Here is a 5692-nt window from a genome sequence, read left to right on the forward strand (position 1 = left end):
AGGCAGTATTTCTTGTTTTTTTACTCATCCCACACACATTTATGCATTCCATTACATTGTAAAGTCAAATGTGGGGTAATGATACTGAAATAATATCCATCAGATAATTGTCTTAAAGTTTGACCTCATCAGATTCACTTTTCTTGGAGGACAAAGGTCAAATAAGTGCAAAATTTTAGAAATTTTTCCCAAAACTTTTCATCTTTCTTCCTAAAATTTGTAACAATGGATGCTTAAGAAGAAAATTCTGAATTTACTCTTTAGAAGGCATCATATTTTTGTTCAAATTTGTGTTAAATGACCTTTAAATGGTTGCTAAGCAACAACAATATTCAATTTTTTGGCTTTATAGGTTTCTTACTTCTTATTCTAGACAGTTTTCCATGGTTTGTAAGATATAAGGTCAAAAATATTGTATAAAACATCCAACAAATAATTGTCTTAAGTATTGACCCTGAAATTTCTGTTCTTTGGGGGTCAAGGTCATATCAGTTCAGAAATCTGCCTTAAATTGTAAGTATATATCAAATTTGAAATGCTGCAATTATTATGGACATATTGTCCAATAACTGACACATAAAATTGTAAACAACAAAATCAAAAGAGATATCACAAAAGTGAATAGTTTTGTTTTACTTTGTTTTTTCTTTTTTTGCAAATCTTGGTTGTCATTCAAAAAATATATCTCTGACTTAAGTAAACTGGAACAAAATTTGTAAGATGTGTTCTCAAGTATTTCAATCTAAGTGACAAATACTATTAAAATCATATTAAGGTAAAAATGTATTGCAACAAGTATCATTTTTTAATTACACAAAAGAGAACTTATTTTGTCATTTTCAAAAACTTAGTCAAACACATTCTTTGTCATCTAGAATACATTGTATAAGAAAACATTTACAATTTTTCTTTTCTTACAAGAATTATTTTACATTTTCAAGTCTTTACTGGGTCACTTGTTAAAACAACTTTTGTCATTTTATAAGCATATGAAAAAACAGCAAAGATGGACAAGCACAGAACTTCAGCTATAATCTTTCACTCATCCAGTTTATGTGGCATACAATGACTGAATTTCAGTATCCAAGGATTTCTTTAGCATTTGCTACTCTTCTCACAAACCCTTGACTTATGCTGTCAAAAGTCAGAATTCCTTATATCACATGACATGATCTTGAATAACCACTTGCATCATTGATAGAAATAAAGAGCATTCCTAAAAGTGAAGTATCCCGCAAAGAATGATGAACAAGCAGATAGGCTTATTTGCTAGTAAGTTTGCAGGTTTTTATCTCTAACTTTAGATTCCAGATTACATTATGTGCACATCATCTTCATGTTGAATGAACTCTCTGCCATCTCTCTGAAAGACCGAGGGAACTCCTTTGATTTGACTTAGGCATGATCAGTTTCTAAATGTATTCTGTCCCGACTCCTGTAACAAATTTAAAAAAAAAAGTTTTGAAAAAGCTTTTCTAATCGAATATGTAGTTTTAATCAGATAATTCAGTTTATACAGAAATCTACAATTGGCACATTGATATAATTTTCGTTTTATAATATTGTTAAAAAGTCTTTATAAAGCATATCATATATATTATATTATATATGTCATATTTTGTCATACTTGTAGTTAAATGGTTTGGGGAAGTCAATGTATTATGACTGAAATATTGCAAGCCTTATACTAAACAATCAAGGTTAATCAATTATAAATTTTAAAAAATAGCATAATTAACCATTAATTTTATCAAATGCATGAAGTATCCTTTTTTAGTTTCTGTTGTCAAGGGTTGTTAAGAGAAAGGGCATGTTGGACTGAAAACTATTACTTCAGAGAAAAATCCCTGGGACAAGGTGTTTATATATGTGGGCTTGTTTGTATGTTATTAAATGTCTCTCTCAAGAATTTCTCTCTCAAATGGAGACGCCACCACTTGTCGGTGGACAGATGCACATTTTGTTCTATACTCGGCACTTACAGCTATTGAGCTGTGAGGGATCTTTTTCATGTAAGCACCTACTGCGACAAGGGACCTTAATTGGGTTATATAAGTATAAGTATAATATAAGATATTTTTATAGTGTCTCATCAGAAGAACAGGTCTCCATGTCTCATAGTAAGATTCGAACATGCAATGTAAGGATCAATTCCTTACTTCGTGACTATAGGGCAGAGGCTCTAACCAATGCGCCAGTCCGGCTACTCATGTACCTGGGAGTGTTGACTAATAGCCGTCCAGTGACAATGAGGAATTTTGACTGCAATCAAATTGACTTACTAATAACTAAGCACCTATGTCCTCCACATCATGGTCTTTTCTGTGCATGGTGGCCATTGGTGGGATTAGCAAGTGGGTCTTCATAGAAGAAAGTTCTGAAGCCTAAATGGTACCAGCACACTACACGTGCTAAAAAAAATTTATGTGTTTGTGTTAATTATGTCATGTTTCATTTTTCTTTGAATGTACTTAGAATGCTATTCTGAATAGCTTAATTAAGCTTTTTAATCACAATTTTTTCTCAAATGTTTTATTTTTTTAGCATGTGCAAAAAGTCGCACCTTGTTGCAGTGGAAATATTAAACTTTGAACTCTTCTGAATACAATGCATGTAAAAATCACTCACCAAATTGTGTCTCCTTGAGAGACTTTATACTCAATTTTTTTAAAGTTTGGGGGCTATTGATGAGTGACCACACAGTTATTTCTTGAATGAAATTATAAAGGAGGTCAGTTATGGCCAACAGGATAACTGATTGGTAACAGTTCAACACAATGAAAAGCAATCATATTTTATCCATGCCAATAATTTTTTCAGCACTGTAAACTTTTATTTTTCTGTTTCCGAGCCTCTGCCTGGCGTTGTTCCTCTTCTTCCTTACGCTTCTTTGTTATTTCTTTCATTTTAAGAACTCTTTTTAAATTTACTAAAATTGTTTCATTTTAAAGCAAAGATGTATAATTTCTATAGGATGCTTTTTGACTGAAAGTTTTTATAACAATAAACTTGTGTAGCTAACAAACATGTCAAATGTGTAATGCAAAGAAATCTGTGATTTTATGACAGTTATCAATTCTTCAGCAGTGTAAACCACACGAAAATTGAACCACCTACCTACCCATCTTGAAAATGTGGATCGGAGGGGACGGAGTACATCGAACAAAAATATTTTATTGATCAGTCAACACAGTATTCAGATTCCATATTGAGAAAACAGTGACATTGTATTGTAAACAATTTTGTCATCGGAAAAAAAAGTTTTTGTAATCGTTGAAAGAGCCGAAAAGTATCATTTTTGGGTTACCGACGATGTCAAACCAGCGAACGGCTACATATCACATGTACATGTGTAGCCAGGGTCCAGTCTACTGCTATAGTATATAGGGATTACGTGAGATCTCATCCCATAACAAACTCGGACTATGACTAAGTCGGACTATTACGGAGTCGGCCTACACAGACTCGGACTATAACAGACTCGGCCTACCGCTAAAAATTTAAGATATATAGCATAAATTTATTTAGTTTAACGAATAAATTGATTAATATTTATATTTAATATATATATATTATGCATGGAATTATAATTAGGATATTTTTTCAGTTGTATCAAAAAAAAAATCTTATTCCAGATAAATATGTTTAATTGTGTTGATGTGGTTTAAAGATTTCTTTCCTATAAAAATGGTCATACTATTCTTTTTGTCGACCGAGAATATACAAATATGAAGAGAAATATATATTTAAAGTTTGTTATAAACGCAAACGATTTATATTCATTAATTTTTTGAAGAAATCGAAAATTCCAGTTTTATAGGTTAATAGGTTATATATACATTCATTTGAGTAAATGTGATTACCAATTAATAAAACATCAATTAAAAAAATTATATAAGTGTTTTTGAGTCTACTAGTGTCAAAGAGACACTAGTACCCCTTTGTTTGCACCGGTACATGCATATCCTCTCTAACCCCCCCCCCCACCTCTAGATATGGCTTCCCGAGTTCCGTGTGTCACCTTTGTGTATTCCAAGTAAACCAACCGTGGTATGCATAAATAGACAATAAGCAATTTAAACAATAAAATTTTGCATTTTTTTTATTTATTGCATTATCTGTAAATATTTTTTTTCAAAAAAAGCATTAACATGAGGTTTTATGCAGTTGAACAAAGACTAAATAAATATTTCGTAACTCGTATTTAAGTTACTTAGTATAAATTAAATAATAAAAAATGAATAAAAATACATATATATTTTTTTATCATAATACTTAAAAACCAAATTAATCATTTTAAAAATAAAATAAACATTCTTCTTTCCATTTACTTTGCAAAATGTCATTAAATGCATAGGCCGAGTCTGCAATAGGCCGACTCCGTAATAGTCCGACTTTGTAATGGTCCGACTCTGTTATAGTCCGACATCTCTAGTACCCGTATATAGGTCCTTGGTAGTCTATAACTGTATGATGTCTTTTCATTTCAGTCAATGTACTCTAAAATACTTTTAAACTTTTCAATCAATACTGACTCACATCTAATGCCAAAGAAAAGACCCGTCATATCTGATGAATTGACGTGTTCTCCATCGTAAAATAATCATGAAAATCCATGCTGTTGTTGTTTACTGCTACAGCGGAAACACGTGTTAATCTCGAATAATATCAACTCATACTGTAATGAGTCGTGTAAATGCGAGATTTTGTATTAAATCATTGTGTTTCAAAGTTTTTTAAATTTCATGTCAGTATATGTTTAATTGTATTTTATATTAAGAATATATTTTAAAGCAAACAGCAATAAATCTGATTTTTTTGACGTAGACCTTTAGGAATCAAACATTTTTTTAATCAACACTGAATGAACTTATTGCACAATGCATAAATAAACAAAAATACATATGTACTATATTTCTCTAAAGGTGTAAAGATAATTACTGTTATTTTAAACAATTTTTTTTTAAATAATGCATCTATTTAAATAAAAATATTTAATTAAATATAATAGTACTAAACGTTGTTCCGAATGAGGCGCAACGAAAACGACCTTGACGTTAAATATTGACTACATTCAAATTTTCTACAAAAATTACGCGCAGGTTCAAAATTCAAACTATGGTAATTAAGAAAATACCGAAAATAAAGAGACCAGTGAAGGCTTGTTGAAATGGAAATTTTCTCTACTTTAACCAGTTATATTTTGTTTTCCTTATTTCAACACAGAAATAAAGGTAAAACTGCGTTTAATTTAAATATTACGAATCAAACCCAGAAAAATCACATGCGTGGAAGAAAATTCTTGTTTTTACAAAATATTTAAAAGTAAAATCAATAATTTTTACATTTTTTAAAAGCAGAGAAAATATCCTTTTTAAATATATTAATTTTGTTTAAATGATTTAATCAGGAAAAAATATACCTATCGTCAGGATATTCCTTGCTTTGGAAAATTGCGTCATTTTCAAAAAGTCATGAATGTCTTCAAAACGTAAAATCTATTCATTACCGATTAATAAGGCTCAAAATTTTTACAGGGTCTGAAAGTAGAGAAAATTTCCTAAAAGATGATGTATAATTTATATACCTTAATGCTATTATTAAAAATATACAGAGGTCCTGTTATCGCGATGTTTTAACGCGCTATCGGTCATATTGATAGATGCGGTAGAGAAGGGGTTAAGTAAATTTT

The 5692-nt window shown here is 30.4% G+C and overlaps 1 long non-coding RNA gene across 1 annotated transcript; it reads right to left on the reverse strand.

Annotated features, from left to right (window-relative positions):
• Window positions 1-279: 279 nt before the first annotated feature.
• Window positions 280-4853, reverse strand: LOC134228740 (uncharacterized). Its single transcript, XR_009984060.1, has 3 exons — window positions 4536-4853; window positions 2283-2411; window positions 280-1435 (listed from the first exon to the last, which is right to left on the reverse strand). It is a non-coding gene; the product is annotated as an uncharacterized LOC134228740 (long non-coding RNA).
• Between the last annotated feature and the right edge of the window lie 839 nt (window positions 4854-5692).

Source organism: Saccostrea cucullata, unplaced genomic scaffold (genome assembly GCF_032062105.1).
Source record: "Saccostrea cucullata isolate Sc308-1 unplaced genomic scaffold, CSIRO_AGI_Scuc_v1 ctg5163, whole genome shotgun sequence".
Lineage (NCBI taxonomy): Eukaryota > Metazoa > Mollusca > Bivalvia > Ostreida > Ostreidae > Saccostrea > Saccostrea cuccullata.